Raw genomic sequence first — 21003 nt, 5'->3', positions numbered from 1 at the left:
CACGCTGTTGTCAGGCCGGTGCCCTTCGGAACCCTGCGAACACCCAGGCGAGCGGGACGGGTTTCCCGCAATGAATCTGTCGGTGCTCAGCTGAGGCCTCAAGCCGTGGCGAGAGCTGGCACCTGGTCTGCCAGCATCCCGTCCCAGAAATGACGCGGTCTCACCTCTCAAAATTAAATGAGAACCTCGGCGTGGTTGGTGCCGCCGCTCCTCAGTCAGAAATGGCATAAAAACCGACCCGTTCCCGCACATCGGCTCACCTGGGAAGGAACCACATTGTTCCAGTCTAAAGACACCCCCCACTGCCCCCCGCAACCACGCTCTGGCTGCCCCTTCCCTTCGGGACCCAAACGGCTCTCCTGCCCTCTATAGCCCTACAGAGCTTTCTCCAGCCTGCCTCACCCCTCCCCTCTCGATTCCTCTAGCCCAGATTCCTCCGCCCAGCCTGGCCAGCCCCGGAGCCAGGCCCCCCCGCTCTGCGGCGCTGGAGCAGCCTGGCCATACGGCAGGTTCATCGCTGCCTCCCTGCCCGGCTCCATGGCCCTCTCCCTTTGCCACTCTCTGGTCTCTCGTCCCGCCCCGTGGCTGGGCACATCTGCCACCTCCCAGCTCTGGGGCAGAGCTCTCCCTGTCCGCAATGGGGGCGCAGCGGGGCCCTAGTTCCAGGAAGCAGCAGAGGCAGAGGTTTGCGTGTCGGACACCGGCAAAGGAAAGTGTTATCAGAAATGGCGCCTGGTCTGGGCACCGCCAGCCAGCTCCTCTCACAGCTCAGGGGCGTCTCGTCCTGCAGTACCAGCACCGGGCCCCGTGGAGGACTCAGACTCTCTGGTTTGTCTACACGGCCGGGGCGGTTCTCGCGGCACCGAGCGCGTCTCTAATTACAGCCGAGGTGAAGGCGCGTGAACCGGGGCTGTGATCACACCTGCTGCCATTGTACACACAGGCAGCCTCATTAACCTTCCTTGATGAAGGCAATTACTGCCAGCACATTACCCTCTAATCTGAGCCGCGCAGGCTGCTCTGCTGAATGGGCCCCGGGGGCTGGCGCGTGCGCAGGCAGCCGCCGGGGACCCCTCGCTTTAGCGCCAGCCACCCTCCAGCCCCCAGACCTGCGCCTCGGACAGGCAGGAGGGAGAGAACATGAACGAAGGAGGAAAGAGGATACACCCGAGTGCCAAGCAATACCCGGGCACCGGGCACAACCCTCTGCCCCTCCCCAGGCCCTCCCGGCTGGCTGGATTTCTGCACCCTCTGGCCTTTCGCCAGGCACCGGGGCCCAGGAAGGCAGAGGACTGCGGGCAGCTTAGCCCTGCCCTGCCCCATCCCCTGCCCTCCTGTAACGGACTCCTTTTGCCGCTAATGATGCCAACGCCCGCCCCCACGGGCCGCGAGCTGCTTCGTTCTCCCTCTCCTCCAAACCCGGCCCCTTGGTGCCACGCCGGGCCCTGCGCAAGGACAGAGCTGTCGCCTGGGGTGGAAGTGACGGCTGGGCGAGGGCCCTGGGCAAACGAGGGAGGGATGGGGCGAGGACGAGACGGTCCCTGAGCGGCTGCCGCATCCACGCCGCTAGCCGGCAGCTTTAGCAGAGCCCGCCAGCCCACGGAGACCGGGACCGCGTTCCCTGATTGGCCCGGGCACTCAGGGAAACAGCTGGAGGCTGTCTGGGCATCCCGGCAGATGAAACAGCTCCGGCCTCGTCCTGCCTTGGACCCGGCTCGGCTTCTGCCGTCCCTGACTCCGAGTGACCCGGTTCTGACTCCGCGCCGATGCTGGGCTCTGACTTTGCTTTGAAGCGTCTCGCAGCGGGAGCCCCAGCCCTGGCCACCTGCGCCCCACTTCCTGGCATGGGCTGGGGGGGATAGGATTTGCCTTTCACCCCATGGGTACCAGTCCACATCTGGAACCAGGGGGGGCAGACGGGAAGCTGTCCTGGCTCCTTGGCTGCTCAGTGGCCAGTTTGGGGCTGGACGGTGACCCCTGTTGGCAGCCCCAGCACAGAGCGCAGCCCTCAGCGGGCCCTGAAGCCCGGACTCCAGGCCGTAGTGTGGCCCAGGATTGGCCCACAGGCACCATGGTGCTCGTCCAGCCGGGCCTCCTGGGCTGCGCCGTCGGGCCAGGAATCGAGAGTGGGCATTTCCCAGCGCGGGCCGAGCCTGGCTCCGGACAGAGCCTGGGAGCCGGAGCTGGAGCCTGTGGCTGGCTTGTAACACAGCCACACGCCGGGGTCCCTTTCAGTCACCGATTTCTGCAGGAGGCTTCAATACGCACAGCCTGTTCTGTCACACAGCGCAGCGGCCAGGAAGCCAGGCGTGGCCAGCCGGGGGGAGCAGGGAGGCACTGGAGGGAGGCCAACCAACCTGCCCAGCCTGACTGCCTGCTACCGTGAGACGACTGGCTCTGTGGAGGTGGGGACAGCGGCAGACGGGATATACCTTGACTTCAGCAAAGCTTTTGATACGGTCTCCCACAGTATTCTTATCAGCAAGTTACAGAAGTATGGGTTGGATGAATGGACTATAAAATGGATAGAGAACTGGCTAGAGCATAGGGCTCAATGAGTAGTGATCAATGGCTCCATGTCTAGCTGGCAACCGGTCACAAGTGGAGTGCCCCAGGGGTCGGTCCTGGGGCCGGTTTTGTTCAACATCTTCATCAATGATCTGGAGGATGGGGTGGATTGCACCCTCAGCAAGTTTGCAGATGACACTAAGCTGGGGGGAGTGGTAGGTACGCTGGAAGGTAGGGATAGGATACAGAAGGACCTAAACAAACTGGAGGATTGGGCCAAAAGAAATCTGATGAGGTTCAACAAAGAAAAGTGCAGAGTCCTCCACTTAGGAAGGAAGAATCCCATGCACAGCTACAGACTGGGGACCGATGGGCTAGGCAGCAGTTCTGCAGAAAAGGACCTGGGGGTTACAGAGGACAAGAAGCTGGATATGGGTCAGCAGTGTGCCCTGGTTGCCAAGAAGGCTAATAGCATATTGGGCTGCATTAGGAGGAGCATTGCCAGCAGATCACGGAAGTGATCATTCCCCTCTATTTGGCATTGGTGAAGCCACATTTGGAGTATTGTGTCCACCCACTGGAGGACTGGGCCTCCCACTACAGAAAGGATGTGGACAAACTTGAGAGAGTGCAGAGGAGGGCAACAAAAATGATGAGGGGGCTGGAGCACAAGACTTATGAGGAGAGGCTGAGGGAACTAGGCTTGTTTAGTCTGCAGAAGAGAAGAATGAGGGGGGATTTGATAACGGCCTTTAACTACCTGAAAGGGGGTTCCAGGGAGGATGGGGCTAGGCTGTTCTCAGTGGTGGCAGGTGACAGAACAAGGAGCAATGGTCTCAAGTTGCAGTGGGGGAGGTCTAGGTTGGACATTAGGAAAATGTTTTTCCCTAGGCAGGTGGTGAAGCACTGGAATGGGTTACCTAGGGAGGTGGTGGAGTCTCCATCCTTAGAGGTTTTTCAGGCTTGACAAAGCCCTGGCTGGGATGATTTAGCTGAGGTTGGTCCTGCTTTGAGCAGAGGTGGCACTAGATACTTCCTGAGTCCCTTCCAACCCTCATCTGCTCTGATTCTTTGAGAACATAGTCTAGCAAAATACAGTCTTTGTCCAAGACAATTTCTCTCAGCCCCCGGCTCCTTTCCATCTTCTGCTGCCCATCTCAGAGAACAACGCACTTGGTTCTCTTCTCTGCGAAGGTGAATGGTAAAGACGGAGTCTCTCTCTCTCTGTCCCTTGTATCCCCAACGGGAATGTTTTCATCTCACTGTCCAGGAGGCCTCCTGGGGCCCCCGTCTCCTGCGTCTCCCTGGGGGCAGGCACCCTGGCAATTCTCTGTCTCCCGAGTTCAGGCTCAGGACAGCCCCCACTGGGTTCGCTCGGTGGCTTTGTTTACAGCTCATATGGAAACTGATTTCTTTCTCTAGGCCAGTGGTGCTGAAGCTTATGGCACAGCAGAGCCACATAAACCGAAACACAACCGTGTGTGGGCCAGACAGATTCTACAGCCGTTAATATGGTTTAAAATCCCCTGTCTGGATTGGTAGCTTAAGTTCAGCTGTTCTGTCTGTATTTCGAGAGCTCGTGTCTATGGCCAGTTGTGTCTGTTCACACACCTGTATCAACTAATAAGATGTAACCATGATGATGAAATGCTGACGACCCGGCCGTCGGTATATTGTGTTGACGTTCTGGTGGGCTGTGTACGGCCCGCGGGCTGTAGGTGGGGAACCCCTGGCTCTTGGCCAGCCGTGTTATCACCGGTACCCAGGCTGGGCTGTCTGGTCTTACAGCTGTTCTGTGACAGCACACGGGGCCTTCACAACGTCCCACACACCGTTACACCGGCACGGTACCGTGACATTAATAGCCAGCCTGTCGTTAGCTTGCCCAGGATCCTCGCGCAGCCCCGTGGGTAACGGCCGTGACAGCAGTGTGTTGGGAGCAGTGAGTTGGCTGGGACTGAGGCCAGAGGGTGTCCCCTCTGCTGGGGTACCTTAGGGGCTGGGAGGGTCACACCCGGCTCAGGGTGAAGTCCAAGGGTCCTTTCCACTGAGCTGGACCAGGCCATCTGCTGACCCGCTGTTCTCCCTGGGCACACAGGAAGGCACGACTCTGTGACCCACGTCAGTGCCCGTTACCTGCCCCCCTCTGTGCCCGCCCCACAGCGGGTGGGCACCCATTACAGACCCAGCTGTTCAGCCTGGCTCTCCAGACCCCCAGTCAGCTCTGGAGATCCTGGCTCCATCCCTGGGTCAGACACAGACAGCCCTTCCCATGCTGTGGGGGCCCTGAGCGCCGTGGGGCCTGAACGATCGCATGGAGAAGTTGGGATCTGTGCTGGGATTTGGGCCTGCGGGCGTTTCAGACGTGCGAAGAGCACTGGGGGCTGGCTGGAGTCAGGGTATTGGCTGAGGTCAGGATGCTTCTTTCCCTTCCAGTGGTGCCTGTGTTTGTTTTTAGGAGGCTTTTTGCCTTGCTGGGTGGCCCTGGAGAGCTGTGCTGGGAATACAGGGGACACGATCCACCCAAAGCTTGCCCGGCACAGGCGGGGCCCCTGCGTATGGCCCAGGCTCAGACTGGGGAATTCCCTGAGAGACCCCACAGTGGGCGCTTGAGGGTCAGAGGCCCAGGGTGCCTGTGGGGAGAGTGGCTGGAAGGGTGAGATGCCTGCCTGGCGTGGGGGACGGGGTTGGGTAGCCTGGGCAGTGGGGGGCCCTTTCTCCATGGACTTATTGCACTCTGCCCTTTTGCGCTCCTTTTTCCCAGCCTCCCTGGCCCTAGCGCTCAGCCCTCCCTCTCTTGCGCCTTTATTGTCACGCTTGTCACCCCCCACGAGGGAGGCCAACCCAAGAGCCGTGCTTGGAGCTGTTCCCACGCTTGTGAAGCTCCTTCCCCGCTGCAACACATCCTGGTTCCCTCTGGTGACCAGGAACCTCCTCGCCCCGGCCCCGGTCCCTCTCTCCTCTCTGCACAGCTCCTCCTGAAGGCAGGCCCAGCGCCAAGGCTGCTGGGGTTCCACTTGCACCCTCCAGCCCTCGAGCGCCCCCCATTCTCAGTCCAGGCTCCTGTGCCTGAGGAGACATGGCCTTTGGAGCTGGAGCACTTGGTGCAGTTGGCTTTCAACGGTCTCCTGCTTTCCCCATACCAGAATCTGCCGTTCATAGACTCAGAGCAGAGGAGGGTTGGAAGGGAGCCCAGGAGGGCATCTAGTCCCACCCCCTGCTCAAAGCAGGACCAACCCCTTGCTCATCTCTTCTGCAGACTTCCCTCCATCTGCCGGCAATGCTCCTCCTAATGCAGCCCAATATGCCGGTAGCCTTCTTGACAACCAGGGCACACTGCTGACTCAGATCCAGATTCTTATCCACGGTTACCCGCAGGTCCTTTTCTGCAGAGCTGCTGTGACACGCTGTACCCCATGTACACCCGTGAGGTGTGAGCCGTGTATCATGCGTGTTCACCCTGACACTGTAACGGTGCATGGTGGGATGCAGAGTGCGCTGTGTCAGGTGGTTTGGGAATGCTCCTGGCACACTGAACATCATTGTTCTGGGTGCATGTTTCCTGCAACGTCACACGTATGTACAGATACGAAACTCTGCTGTGTCCTATCCCCAAATGTGTGTCTCACATGGTTTGAACAGATGCAGACGAACACAAAGCCATGTTTCCACGCCCCACAGAGGCCTGCACACAGGAACAATGGACTGGCCTATGCACCTGTGAGCACTTTGGCCAAGCGGGAGAAATCATGTCCTCTGCCGGACAGGGCTGATCACCTGACCCGGGGGTGTTGGGGAAACTTGTTAAAAGCTGCGGTGTCTTTGTCTCTTGGTTCCCTGGGAATCCATCTTCTAAGCAACCCCAAAGACTGAGAATCTACCCACAGGGCTGGGGGGCTGGGCTGCAAGAGGCATCGCACCCAGCCTGTGTGGTAGGCTGAACACAGACTGGCATGTTAATCTTAGGTTAAGATGTGAGTTATCTCTTAGTTAATTGTGATTAACTCCTTGACTTATTTATAATCTGTCTTGGATCCACTTAAAATCTTGCTGTCGTCAATACACTTAATTGTTTGTTTTATCTAAAGCAGCACCTGTGGATTGAGTGTGTGCAGAGACCTCGCTTAGAGTGACTGAGCTGGTGCACAGCAATTTCGCTGATAAATTGACGGACACGCGTAAATGACCTGGCAGTGTGCAGCACTGAACCCTGAAAGACGGCAGTTCCCAGGGTTGTATCTGGGACTGGGGGTGTTTGCTGGGGGTCTCTCCCCTGAGTGGCTGGCCAGAGCGCTCCTTCACTGGGTGAGGGACCGATTGCTCGCAGGGGGCTGGGCATGGGCTGACCCAGGAGTGGGTGGTTCACACAGCAAAGCGGGCTAAATCAGGGCCCAAGAGTGAGGAATTGGGATGACAGCCACACACCAGTCCAGATTGCAGGGGGGGAATGTCACAACTGCTGCCTAGCCCGTCGGTCCCCAGTCTGTAGCAGTGCATGGGATTCTTCTGTCCTAAGTGCAGGACTCTGCAGATGTTCGAAAAGAGATCTTCAGGCATTCACGCCCAGTGGGAGGGCTGCCCATTGTGGCGGTGTTTCCCTTCCACTTTCACACCGGCTGGGGGGTGCCGCCCTGCCAGGTATTGGCGCTGCACAGCTTCCCAGCTTCCCCACCCCTCTCTGAACGGGATCCTTCTCTGCCTCTCGGCCAGGACTCGCCCCAGAGGAACGTTCTCCAGTGAAAGGACAGACTGCAATTACATGCAATAAGTCTTGCCCATGGGGGTCTCCTCCCCCACCACACCCACCCGGCATTAGTACAGGGGCTAGCAAATTGGCAGAAGACCAGCTACCATCTCCAGGCAGCCCCCGGCTGGGAAAAAGCAGAGGGGAGAGGAACTGCAAACCTGAGAAACAAGCAACACTGTTGGCCTCATGGCCAGTACGGGGAGAATAATGGCGTGTGTTCTCTGACACGCTGCGGCCCTCACAGAGAGGGTCCTTACCCACCGAAGGCCTGGCCAACCTCCGAGAGAAGGGAGAGAGGATGAGGGAGGCCGTGTTTGCGTCCCAGCCGATGCGTAGGAAGACAGCAGAGTGGAGGGGAGGTTTCGTGCTCCAGGATTCGAAGGGGGCAGGCGCGGAAGGAGAAAGGGACGTGCAGGAGCGCGTGCGAGGCGGGATGCAGACGCAGAACAACCCACTGGAGAACAATATTGTGTTTTGTTCACACAGTCCCCCCCCCTCCCTGCGGTTTGTTGAGAGCAGAGGATGCTGGGAGCCACCGTCCAGTCCCCCAGCTCCCAGAGACAAGCCCTTCCCCCTCCACCCCCCGAGACAAGGAGCACAGCCAGGAACCCACCTCCACGTTTCTGTGACCCCCCTTCACCCCCAAGCTCTGTGCACGCCGCACTGTGGGCAGGCCTGTCCCATTCCCACTGGCTTTACCTGTGCCCCGTGTCCCTGGTTTCTTTGCTGTTCAGCCAACCCGTGTGTTTTGTTAATAGCTTTCGAGTCCAGCTGGGACCATTGTGCTCATCTAGTCAGACTGGCTGTGACCAGGCAGAGACCTGCCCCGCAGCCCTAGAGCAGAGCTCTGAGAAAACCATCGGCAGTGATGGAGACGCTGGGTAAAGTGTGCCAATGCTTAATTACTCCCCCCGTTATACATGCATGCCTTGCTTATGCAATTTATGCAAATGACTCATTAGAACTGTGGAATCAAAGAATTCATCATAAAATTGAGTAATAGAATGCCTGGTCTGAAACTGGTCATATAAGGCCTGGCCTGAAGTTGTAGCCTGAAACTGAAATAGAAGGCCCAGGCTAAGCCATTAACAGAAGGCCTCAACTGAAATTAGGATAAAGATGTTAAAACCCCACAAGAGGTCTCTGAACCACACCCGAGAGGCAAGTTTCTGTTATGAGCCTTAAGCCTTATTGAAGTCTGAACAGACTTCAACTGTTTTGATAAGTACCAGTACCTGCCCCCTTTGTCTTACCGGCCCCATAGAAACTCACTCCATACAAATTAGCATTTGAACAGGTATTGTGTCACCACCCATCTTCAGGTGTTAACCAGGGTCCCTGAAAACCTGATTGTATACTCAAGTGACTCATTGGGCATTCCTGTGAGGGCGTCTGGTGTGCTCCACTGTGCATTGTGATTGTCTTTTCTGTTAAGTATAAACTGTTAATCCAATTCCACTATACGATCAACGTGTAAATGAACCTAAGCAACCCCTATATAAGTCTTTTGTTTCTGGTAGCCGGATGAAGTACATTTGCCCAGCATCCAGACATGCTGCTTGACTTCCCTATAGCCACCTGGGTTTTCCCTATGGCTATAGTATTCCCCATAGCTATGGTTATGTGATTGTGTGTGTCACAATTAAAGCTGCACCCGATCCAACTCTAAAATGTAGCAGTGTGATTCTTTTCCACGACAGAACGCTGCTGAAAGGTGTGGCTGGGGGAGCTGCACCTCCAGGACATCCACTCCTACCGGCGCCGGCACACAAAGCACATCCGTTTTGTTCAGCATCTTGACTACAGTACGTCCATGTTCCTCCGCTCCACCCTGCTCTCGGAGCAGGAGCCTGCGTCTTCCCGGGCCCTGCTTCCCTCCCCAGTTGGCACTGGGCCGACGCCTTCCCTCCGGCGGATCAGAACCTCCCATTTCCCAGCCCTTGGGGTGGGTCTCTCCCTTGCGGTCACAAATGTTTTGCAAACACAGCAAGCAGCGATGGCACGATCGCAGGCATTGCTCCGAAGCCTCCGCCTCCCGGGCACATAACCCCCCTGCCATGCTGCAGCTACTCAGGTACAGTTCAACAGCTGCTCTTCCCCGTCCAAGTGCCCGGTCAAAGGCTCCGTACCTGGCCAGGGAAGCGGAAAGCAAGTTGGGTCCCCGGGGAGGAATCACAGCACCGTCAATGGCCGTCGTGGTCTTCGGAGCCAAGGTTCCCTCTCCCATTGTGTACAATGGCTGGGTGCCTGGAGAAGCCGGTGTCGGGGTCCCGGAGCTCGAATGCCAGGCCACAGGGCTCAGAGGAGCGGGTGAGTCCTGGCCTGCCCCCCACAACCTGCTAACAGATGTCAGGACTTGTCGTTGCACTCCGGCCGGACGCCAATGCAGAACTCGGGGGGTCCTGACTGGGTCCCTGTGTGTATTTATCTGTCCACGCAGCTGGGTTTCCCTGCTTAAGGCTGCTACCCCTGCAATACCTGCTCCTGCTGCCTGCCTCTGGCCCCCTGGCAACCTGACCCCGCCTGCCTCCTGTCACCTGGGTCACGCTGGCTGGATGGGGGGCTGGGAGCATTTATTATGTTGTTTAATATCAATATGTCAAAATCATGATAATCCATGTGAGATATGCCATGTCCGGTACTGTGAGAAAGGCTGCAATGTGCTAAGTCAGATGTGGATGTTTATGTATGTTCCTGTGTGATGTGTGTAATGGAAGTTAGCGATATGTTAGATGTATCTGTATTTCAAGGTGTGCTGTGTCTGGGCGACACCCCAGACAGGATGGCTGCAGCACTAGCCTGCTTAATGGCCCAGTAAGAAATTCACAGGTGCAAGGGGCCCAGGGGGAGAAGCCAGGGCTACACCTGCTGAGTCACCAGGACTTACTCATGTGACCCTGGACTCCATCTTATTCCTGTACATTTCCACGAGCAGCAGCATGGCAAAGGTCAAGGGACATAAAAGGCAGCGGCCCCAACATCCATTTTGTCTTCAGTCGTCTTCAGTCTTCAGCCTACCTCTGGATCAGCTCATCTACAACTGAACTGAAGCTGTGAAACAAAGGACTGAGACCATCCAAGTACTGGATGTGAACCAGAGGAACTGTACAAACCTGCAAACTCCACAATTCTACTAGAAACCTGATAATACGGACTTTCAATCATTCGTATGTATCTGATTGCTTTAATCCTTTAACATTTCTCTTATAGTTTGTTTCTTTCTTTTCATAATGAACCTTTCATTTCAGTTACTAAAGGATTGGCTGGCAGCGTGGTATTTTAGGTAAGATCCAAAAACTTATATTGCTCTGGTGCTGTGGCTGACCCCTTGTGGTCAGAGGAAACCTTTGTAGCAAAGAGCAGAGAGTTTAAACAACTGGTCTCTTTATTGGACCTAGTGGCTGATTGGGAGCCGGAGACTGAAATGCAGTAAAGGGGGCTGTGTGTATTGTTATTTTGGCTTCTTGATAACTGGTTTGGGGGAATCAGAAGTGCAGTTCGTGGCTGGTTGGGAAGCCTGACTTCAGTGCCACCCACCAGCGCTGGAAGAATCTGCTCTCCTTTTACAGCCTGACCTGCCCTTGGCATTATCAGGTGGCTGCCCTGGGCATGGACAGGTCACAGCCTGACTCTAGGTCTGTCCTCCGGCCTGCCTCGAATTCTGGTCTCCTGGTATCTGACCTGGCCTGGCTCCCAACTCCCGCTCCAACCATTTGGTCAGACTGCTCACGTACTCGTGACAGTAGGACTTCGGCCACAGGAGTGGACCCCGTGCTGGCAGGACGGACCTGGCTGAGCCTCAGGGGCACTACACACACTTGATGGCCTTTCTGCCTCCAGGTGGGTAGCCAAATCCTGCAGGGCCAGCTTGTCCAGCTGACCTCAGAGAGCCAGCTCCTGCGGGAGCCAGTCAGATGATGGCTTGGCAAAAATGCTGCACTCCAGCCTTGGTCCCCGATGGTTTGATGGTCACAACCTGCGCCTCTGGGGTTTATAGACCAGTGCCACCCCCTGCTCGGGATGCAGCCTCCGTCCTGCACCGCTGTGTGCAAAGGGAGTCTGCTCATCAGCCTGCTGTCCGGGGAAGCAGCAGACTGGGCCTCCCTCTTCTTGGCGTGTGACAGCCGGCTACAGTCACACAGACCGGGGAGGTCTTCCTCCACGCCACGCTGGAGTTATTGGATGATCTGCACTGGGCTCGAATGGCGGAGGCTGCCCTAGGAAAGCTCCAGCAGGGGCAGGGGACCAGAACCTCCCATGCAGAGCAATTTGGCTGCCTCCCGGCCAATGCAGACTGGAACAAGGCGGCGTGGCTGCACCGGCTCCTGGGAGAAGAAATTCCCGATGAATGGGCCCGGGTGGGGACGCCCGCGAGTGCGGCTCTCGCCATAGGTCTACACGCCAATCGGTCACGGGAATGGAGAGAGGAAAATAGCGGGGTCCTGCAGCTCTCCTGCCTCTTCATCCGTGCCTCCCGCCCAGCCGATGTGGGTGAATGTGGCCGCCAATGGCTCCCCCGCGTGGAAGAAGAGCAGTGACACCAGCCCCGGCTCTGCTTCCACTGTGGTGAACCAGCTCACGCCATCTCCGCCCGCCGGGTACAGCCTCCAAGGCACCAGGGAAAGAGCCCCTCCGCCCCGCGGTTGTGACGGGAACACACCCGGAGCCCCACCTGGGGCCTTCCCCCTTGCAGGTGCCGGGCTAGTGGAGTATAGCCGGGGTGCCCCTGACACGCCCACCCTACCAGCCCTCGGCGACTCGGGCGCGGCAGCTGGCGGCTTCACAGACACAGCAGCAGCCCGGGCCCTGCAGATGCCTCGGCAATGCAAGGCCACCCCCAGCCCCCCAAAGGCTAGCCACGGTTCCCCATTCTCTTCTGGCCCAGCAATGGAAGAAACGAACGGCTCTGGGGGCCGTGATTCAGGGGCACTGAGAAACGCCACAGCTCAGCAGGATCCATGCTCCACGTTGCCCCCGGCCCCCGCTATCTCCGGCTGGCCCCCCGCACCCTGCGCGTTTGCTGGCAAGCGTAGGAAGCCTGGATCCCGCTAGTGTTTTGTCAGCAGCACTCTTGGGGGCCGGTAGCGCCCGCCCCAGCCTTCCCCTTGGGGAGGCTAGTTCCCCGTCCCGCCTCTTCCACCCGTGCCCCACCCACTCCACTCAGGCCCCGCCTCTTCTCTGCCCCAGATCCCGCCCCCTCCCCTGCTCAGCCCCCTCCCCGCTCACAGCGTGCCACCCTCCCCTCCTTCCCCCCTCCTCCCCACCACCCCTCACTGTGTGCGTCCCTCCTCTCTTCCCCCCCGCCCCTCCCCTCCCTGCTCGGACCCCCCTTCTCCGAGGCCCCCCCCACCTGCACTTTCCACCTCTTCCATGAGCTGATTTATTATGTGCCGTGCAGGTTCCCGGGTGGCTGAGGAGGTGCCGGTTCATAGTAATCTCCCCGGGGAGTCCAAGGGACCGGTCTGACTGGTCAGGGGAAGCGTACGGCAGCTTTCGAGGAGTGTGCTTCAGCCAGGCCCCTCCAGCGTTCTCGGACTTTGTCATGCCCCCAGAAGGGATCCAGATGGAGCCACACCAGGTCCAAGCCATGCAAGATTGGCCGGCGGCCCACACGGCACGCGACCTGCCGTGCTTCCCAGGGCTTGCCAGTTTTTATCAAGAGTTCGTCCTGAATTTTTCAGAACAAATTGAGCCCCTCACTGCTCTCGTTCCATTGGCCCCCCGCGGCCCAGCACGCATCCAGTCAATTGTCTGCACTACTCCGCCCGTACTGGCCCATTCATAGGTCATGCAAGCCTTCGCTGTAGAAACTGACCCCTCCAGTCTGGTGGCCGGGGCTGTTCTCTCCCAAGGACTTGGTCCTGAACAAGTGCTACGCCAGCGTGCTTATTACGCAAGGAAACCCCTGTGCAGAGCTGAACTGTGACGTGCTCGACCAGGAACGCCTGGTGATAAAAACGCCTGCAGCATGGTGGTGCTGCCTGGAAGGAGCTAGTCACCCAGCCCAGGTCTCCTCTGAGCGCACACATCTGGAATGCCTCTCGGGCGACAGCCTTAAACCAAAGGCTGCTTCGCTGGGCCCTGTTTTTGTCATCACATATTGCTCCGCACCCAAACCCAGCAGGCCGCTGCCCCAGCCTGACGATATGGTTCCAACCCACGTCCCGGCTGTGACGCCTGGCCCCAGGGGCCTTGGCAAACGATTCCAAATTCATTCCCAGAGACCAAGCAGGCTTTGCAGCCCCTGGGGAAACTCCTCTTTGTGTTGGGGCCTGGCGTGGGGGGGCAAAGACTGGGTGTGTGGGTTTCATCAGGGGCTTCTATATAATTCAGTAAACCCCACCCAGGCAAACCCGTCCATCCCTACCCTCCCGTGCGTGGCCTGACTTTCTGAGCCAGCATCGCAGCACGCTCTCAATGGCTCTCAACCCTCCGTGACAGCCAACCCAACCCCAGCGTGGTTAGCTACCGACCGGTAGCAATCAGGGGTTGTGTGCAGTGAACTTCCAGCCAGCCATGGCTCCCTGCTTCTCCAGGCAAGGGGGGCTCTCATGTTGGGGTCCTCCCCCCTGGTGACTCCACGCTGAGCTCTGCACCGATCTCCAGGAAAGCGTCATCCCTCGTCCTGAAGTTCTGCCGCCTCTGTCGGTCGTCCCCGTCTGCAGCACTATTGGTTGGCCAAGCCCAATGGCTGCTCCAGGAAAATTCCCACAGATTCACTAACTGCTTGATTTCCTCCTTCTCCGGCAGCATCCGCACGGAATCGGAGCAGCTGCGCTGGCGACTGCCTGCCAACCCGTCCAAAGCCACCGGCTGTGTGACTGCCAGTGCGTCGGGGGCTCCTCGTTCAGTGTAATGGCTGTCAGGGAGAGCGACGGCAGGAACACATGCCCCGGAAAATCTTCCCTGCAGAGACAAAGCCCTAGAAGCCCAACAAGAATTATTCACACGGGGAAAAGGTTCTTGTAACGGTCTAAGAGCTAGACGTGATCAGGAGAACCCAGGACAATAGTGTTTAGCCAAGATGCGGGGCTGGGCAGGGCTGTTCCCGTTAGGTGATGGGAACCAGGTCTGGTCTCTGGTGCAATCTTGTTTATTTACCCAAAATGTCCAGGAAGTCCTGTTTCCCTGCACACCATGGGGACGCACCGCAGCAGGCAGTTTCCCGGCTCAGTCTGCCCCATCCAGCCAGCCCCAGGCCCAAGAAGCCCTGTCTCTCTGCTTCCTCCCAGGGTCATGTGCACAACCCTCTGGGTGGAGACCCTCCCTGCGAGCCAGCTGGAACACCTTGGTCATGAGCCTTTCCCACCAGCAGCGGGGGGACCCACTTGACCGTTTCCATCACCCACACCTGTGACTGACCCAAGGGGCCCAGCACCCAATGCCGGGAATCGGACCGGGAGAGACAGGAGATTGTGCATAGGGACTGCTGTCTGCTTCTTGGGCGATTAACATTTGTGGCTCTCAGAGGCAGATGCTGCCAGCATCTGTGCGATGTCAGGGTGCTGTCAACACACAGCTAGCACAAGGGATGCGCGTGCACTCCCAGTGGCAGTGCGCGGTGCGGCATGAGTGCAATTCTCCTGCTTATCTTACAGCGTCTGGCACCACTGCTGGCTTCTGCTCCCTCCACGGGATCGCCCCTTTGGAGCAGGTGGCAGGCGAGCGCTGTTTGCATTCAGCTCCTCCGGGGAAGCGTCGCGCTCGGCTGCGCAGGGGCGGGGAGACAGGAGCTGCGCGCCACGCAGGGCTACGAGCTGGGTGAAAACAAATCTGTGTTTGTTTGCTGCTGGCGTTGTGTAAACTCAGCTGAAAGGAGGTTGGCGATAAACAACCCGCTGTCAGTGCAGGGGAAGGGGGAGCGGAACGTCCCCCTGGATCCCTATTCCAGGAGATTTCTCTGCTCTGTGGCTTCTTCCACGAAGCCATGAACCCTAGTGGCAGACCCAGGTCAAGCACTGAGAAGAGAGCAAGCGGGGGCTGGCTGCCAGGGGTTATTCGAAGCGACGGCTGCCTGTCTGGTGGGGTGCGTTAGTCCAAGCCAACTTACTGGGCTCAGTGCCAGGGTGCCTGGGTGACTGCAGGAGGTCAGTCTAGATAACCCAGCGCTCCCCTCTAGCCTTCCACGCTGGGAGGCCGTGAGCTGACGCCTGAGCCGGACGCTCTGGGGGAACTGGCGCTGGGCGGCTGGCAGAGCTGGCTGGTTGCGTCTTGGGAGAGGCCGCGCTGTGTCGCTCGTTCTCAGCAGAGATCCTCTGGAGGTACGGCACGTGGACGTGATGCTGACCCCCCCGCCACTGCCATGGAGCTGCCTCCGGGGATCTCCCGGGGCACAAGGCAGGGCACTGGTGGCCGGGGGATCAGCTCAGCTTTCCCTAGGAGAGGGAAGATTTCAGAAGAGAGGAAGCCAGGTCCAACGCAGGGGCCTGCGAAGGGATTCAGGACACCTGGGCTCCGTTCCCAGCTCGGCCCCGATTTGCTGCATGTCACGGCCCCTTCTCCTGTTGCGCCTGCCCCCTGGCACCTTGGGTCCCTGTCCCAGGCAGCCGGGTGGGCCACTGCCACCTTCCCAGCCGGGCTCGCTCTCTGGCAGCCGCCTTGTACGACTCCGTCCCCCCGCCTGGGCCCGGCTGCCACAGGGGCAGAATGTGTGGGGGGAAGCGCAGTGGGAGGGGGAAGAGCCCCCTGGCAGGTAACTCTGGCGAGGCGGTCCCGGGAAGGGTGCAGGGTGGGGGGGTCCCTGGGGAAAATGCCAGGAACAGGTTCCCTGGCCTCAGCTCAGCCGGAGGCAGGGGCATGGTCTGCGCCCCACGCCCCCCCTACCTAGGATCGGCTGCCTGGGTCCAGGGAGATGGGCTGGAGGTTCCTCCTGGAGGTGACACGCGGGAGGGTGGGAGGGTCAGGTGTCCCCCCCAGCACCATGCCCCATCGGCAGAGCTGTGCGTGTGGAGGTCATGGCCAGGCCTGGCAGCGCAGGGGGCCGTGGGTTGGGATTCAGGGGCCCCGCAGGACGGGGGTAGCAGGGAGTGACGCAGGTCGGGGTGAGGGTCTCGGCGGGGCTGCGTGGGAAGGGTCCCGGGGAGCGGGTGGGAGTAGCCGTGGGTCGGGCGTGCAGTTCAACGTCGCTGCGCTCGCCCGGCTTGCGTCTCTCTCTCTCTCTCTCCGTATTTTCTTCCTTTCCCGCAGGCGGCAGGAACCTCTTGCAGGACAAGTGCTTTGCGGGGAGCCCAGCTGGCGCGGGAGGCTGGCGGCTGCTCACCCCGTGGGCACCGAAGCTGTGGAATTTGTTTCCCGAGCCGGCGGCGCCCTGCACCCCCGGGGCCTCCCGTTCCGCTGCTTCCAGCGACCGGCCCCGGCGGCCCGAGATGCCTCACGGGCGCAAGAAACAGCCTCTTGGGGGGCTGGGCTGCTCCCTCTGCCAACAACACCCCCTAACTAGCCCCGGCAGCTACCCCCAGCGGCTGCCCCCGCCCCCAGCCCCCGCTGACTCCTCCCGGCTCGGCACATGACGGGGCGCTGGACCAAGGCAGGTGCAAGCCGCCAACCCGACCCGGCCACGAACGCCATCATGGGAGCGTCGACCCAGCCACGGGCCACTGGTCCCGCCCAGCCAGGGCGACTCCAGCTCGGGGGGCGGGGGCCTGTGCACATGAGCCCCTCCCCCCCCGGCCATCTCGCCCAAACAATGTGCCCCCCAGGGCCTATGTGGGGGCAGTGACCCGAGCCATTCCCAAGTGCAGCTCCATTGGGGCGCAGCCGAGAATCTGACCGCTGAGCCGGTGAGATCCCCAGGGGATGCACTGTCGTGCCTCGGTTTCCCCACACAACCGGTGTTCGGCTGATGCCACCCCTTGCGGAGGCTGGTTCAGCCGCACTATTGGACACAAAGCAGGACCTTTTGCCCCTGCATCCAGGCTCCCACAGGCCTTTCTGGCCCTGCCCCCTGGGCTGCACAGTCACTGTTGGATCAAGGCCCCCCCGGCTCTGCTTCCGGGCAAGTGTGGAGAGCCTCCTCCCTGGCCATCCTGTTCGCTGGCTAGTCCCCTGGGCCTGCACCTCCTCCCACAACCCCCTACTCCCTGCTCACTGCACGCGAAGCCTGGAGCATGGCTTCCTATAGTCCCCATGGACAGGCACCTGCCCCTTGGCCACCCGAGGACGTCCAGGCCTGCCCCGGGGAAGCACATTGCCCAGTATCCCGTCACAGCTGCGCTAAGCCATGCCCGCCCGTAGTGCCCATGCCCTGTCCCAGCAGAAAACTGGGTGATGTGGCTGTAGTCATATCATGCAATCGCACTTTCCGTGCCACCGGCACCTCCGGAGGGTGTTACGCTGTGTTGGACATTTTTAGATGGGCAGGGCTGGTTAACAGGCACCCAGGAGTTTCAAAAGAGCTGGCTGAGGAGCCGCTGGCCCCTTCATTTGATTTTCAATAAGTCCTGGAATCCTGGGGCTGTTCCAGAAGACAGGACGGAAGCTAAGGCTGTGCCAATATTAAAAGGGTCACAACAGGATGACCCCGGTTACTATAGGTCTGCCCACCTGAGATCAATCCCGGGGAGGATAATGGAGTGGCTGATACGGGACTTGACGAATAACAAATTAAAGCAGGGTGATGCAATCAACGCCAGTCAACCTGGGCTTATTCCTCTGACCCCTCGCTCAGCTGCCCGTTGGGTGCCCAGCTACCTGGGCCCTTCACATCACAGCAAGAGACACCAGCTCTATCTGTCTGTCTGCACAGCACTGCCTGGAGCCCCAGCCGCCTCCTGCAGCATGCACTGGCCTCTCCCTAGAGCCTGCTTCCACCCCAGGAGCACCAGCACTCTGCGGGGGGGGGGGGGGGGGGGCAGGATGTCCAGGAGCCACAAATGGGCCTGGGACGTGCTTAAGAAATGTGCTGGTGACTCAGATGGCAACAGTGGATAAAAAGCTGGATATGAGTCAGCAGTGTGCCCTGGTTGTCAAGAAGGCTAATGGCATATTGGGCTGCATTAGGAGGGGCATTGCCAGCAGGTCACGGGAAGTGATTATTCCCCTCTATTCGGCACTGGTGAGGCTGCATTTAGAATATTGTGTCCAGTTTTGGGCCCCCCACTACAAAAAGGATGTGGAGAAGTTGGAGAGAGTCCAGCGGAGGGCAACCAAAATGATTAGGGGGCTGGAGCACAGGACTTATGAGGAGAGGCTGAGGGAACTGGGCTTGTTTAGTCTGCAAAAGAGAAGAATGAGGGGGGATTTGATAGCAGCCTTTAACTACCTGAAAGGGAGTTCCAGGGAGGATGGGGCTAGGCTGTTCTCGGTGGTGGCAGATGACAGAACTAGGAGCAACGGTCTCAAGTTGCAGGGCGGGAGGTCTAGGTTGGACATTAGGAAAAAGTTTTTTACTAGGAGGGTGGTGAAGCACTGGAATGGGTTACCTGGGGAGGTGGTGGAATCTCCATCCTTAGAGGTTTTTAAGCTGAGGCTTGACAAAACCCTGGTTGGGATGATATAGCTGAGGTTAGTCCTGCTTTGAGCAGGGGGTTGGACTAGATACCTCCTGAGGTCCCTTCCAACTCTAATATTCTATGATTCTATGATTCTATGCATTGCAAACCTAACGGGAGTGCAAGCGTGCACGTACTTGCGTGTCAGCATCCACGTGCACCTGAACCTCCTGGCAGCAGTTCTTGCTCTGGGCACATCAGACCCTGATGTGAAGGCAGCCAGCTGTCCCCATGGCGTTCTGGCCGGGGTCTGGACCCGGCTGGTTACTGGAAGTCTCCGCGTTGCTGAAATTCTCCAGGAACAATTAGGAAACAAAACCAAACGTTTTGGCCTGAGTGTTGGGAGAAAACTGGCCGCTTTTCCGGCGTGTGAGGTGTGCAGGCGCCGCACAATCTGCCCCAACTTCCCTGTACCCACAACCCCGCCTTCCCTGGGGAAATCCCCGGGCACGGAGTCTGCAAGCGCATGGCGTGCTCCGGAGAGCTGAGGACGTGGTGCGGCTGCTCGGCTCCCCAAAACGCTCATGGGGTGAGCGGGCCGCATGTCCTGCCCCCTAACACCATTGCGGGAGCCACCAAGAGCGGTGGAGCCCACTGGCATTCCCTGGAGGCCAGCCATTTTCACCTTGGCAGCTGGGCGCAACCCCTCCCTCGGGCAGTCATTTTGCCGGGGAGTGGGCAGAGGGACGAGTGGCTACTGGAGCTGTTCTGTGTGCGTCTGTACAGCGCCTGGCACAATGGGGCCAATCCCCTCCTCCAATGCAATAAAAGCCAGGATTAGTGGAAAGCCTCCTCCACTGGTGACTGCGTTGGGTCCTTGTTACGCTGCTCCAATACTGCGTGCCACAGCCTGCTCCCCTGGGGGCTCTGGCCCCTGCAGCGAGAAGGCTTGAAGGGGTGGGAAGGTCAGCGCGCCACGCTGTCAACCCGAAGTTTTTCGGTGGAGCTGTTGCCAGCAGCCGGAGGGTTTGCTCCCTGGATTGGTCTCCAGTCACTTCTTGGGGCAGGGCGGCTGCCCGGGGTCTGGGCGCGGGTGTCTGACAGCGGGTTTGTTCCCTGCGTGCTGTCGGTGACCCCCAGCCGGCCCATCGGCTGCAGCTGTCAGAAGTGGGTGCAAGACAGGGTGTGTTCTGCGGAAGGAAAACCCAGAGGGCTGAGCGGGGCCCGTGGGGCTTTGTGTGAGGGATGTTCAGATGCTCTCTGCTCCTGGCAGGGGGGGGAGGCTGCTGGTCATTGCTGGTGGAGGGGGAATGGGAGGGGTCCCAGGGTGAGCTGGCCCTTTAAGGAGGGCGGGGCTCAGCCTCACCTGGGCAGGTATAATAGCCTCCCCATCCCCCCCTGCCAATAGTGTAGGGGTCATGTGAAGGGGGAGGCTGTGAGTAACCCTGGCCTGCAGACTGGCGTGCAGAGGGCAGCTGTGGGTGGGGCTGTGCTCTGGGGCAGCCAGCCGGGCAGAGAGAGATGGGGCAGTTTTGGTTATGGGACAGGAGCCTGTCGTAGGGATGGGTCTGGGGGTCTCCGTATGTGGCCGTTGTGGGAAGGGGGGCAGCCACCCCTGCCAACCAAGGCTGGTTGGATGCAGGGTCTGGCTGGGGCCCAGGAGGGCTGGCCGTGGGGCCCAGGGGAAGGGCTGCAGGCGGCTGTGGTGAGGAAGGCTGGGCCCAGCCCGTGTCCGGGGAGGAAGATTCGTGTTTTGGACTCTGATTGAACTCTTGCACTTCGGTGACCTCTCCGTGCTGCAAGGAGGAGGGGAAACTGAGGCAGCAGCAGGACCCGAAACCAGCTTGTGTCTGCCCTGCTCCAGTGAGGTGAGGACATTGCTGGAGTGGGGGGGAGGGGCTGTGCCCCCCAGGCACAAGGCAGTTATGGGGCTGTGCAAATGGTCATCCCCTTTCCGGGGGGCTGTGGCAATCGCTGTTGTGGGGTGCACGGCCCAGGCAGCTGCTGGGAGGAGGGAACTGGCTGGCCTGCCCGGCTCTCGGGGGGCAGGCGCCTGCAGCAGCTGCAGAGGGGAGGGGGTGCGTCGGCAGTGGCGGTGCCCATGGCTGGCAGCCGGGGATGCAGGGGAAGGGGTCGGGGTCCGAGCAGGGCCCTGTGCGGCCTTGGGCCCGTGCGCCAGGCCGGGCTGCTCCTGGGACGTGCTGCTCCTGCTACGATGCAGGAGGTGCCGGGGCCTGGCAGCCTCTTGTCCATGTCCTGAGCATCCCTCTGGCCTGTCTGGGGAAGGGGGGTGTTGCTGTTTCCACGGCCGTCCTGCCG

At 59.5% G+C, this 21003-nt stretch overlaps 1 protein-coding gene across 1 annotated transcript in view; it reads right to left on the bottom strand.

The window, feature by feature from the left end:
* LOC137143659 (probable N-acetyltransferase camello) overlaps window positions 1–18691 on the bottom strand; it is a 189690-nt gene extending 170999 nt beyond the window's left edge. Inside the window, exon 1 of the mRNA XM_067533570.1 lies at window positions 18676–18691. The gene's annotated coding sequence lies outside the window, so the exon portion shown is untranslated. The remainder of the gene's footprint in view (window positions 1–18675) is intronic.
* Between the last annotated feature and the right edge of the window lie 2312 nt (window positions 18692–21003).

Source organism: Emydura macquarii, unplaced genomic scaffold, assembly GCF_026122565.2.
Source record: "Emydura macquarii macquarii isolate MOO-44397 ecotype Brisbane River unplaced genomic scaffold, CSIRO-AGI_Emac_v2 contig_3345, whole genome shotgun sequence".
Taxonomy (NCBI): domain Eukaryota; kingdom Metazoa; phylum Chordata; order Testudines; family Chelidae; genus Emydura; species Emydura macquarii.
This window is presented reverse-complemented; position numbering and strand designations above follow the sequence as displayed.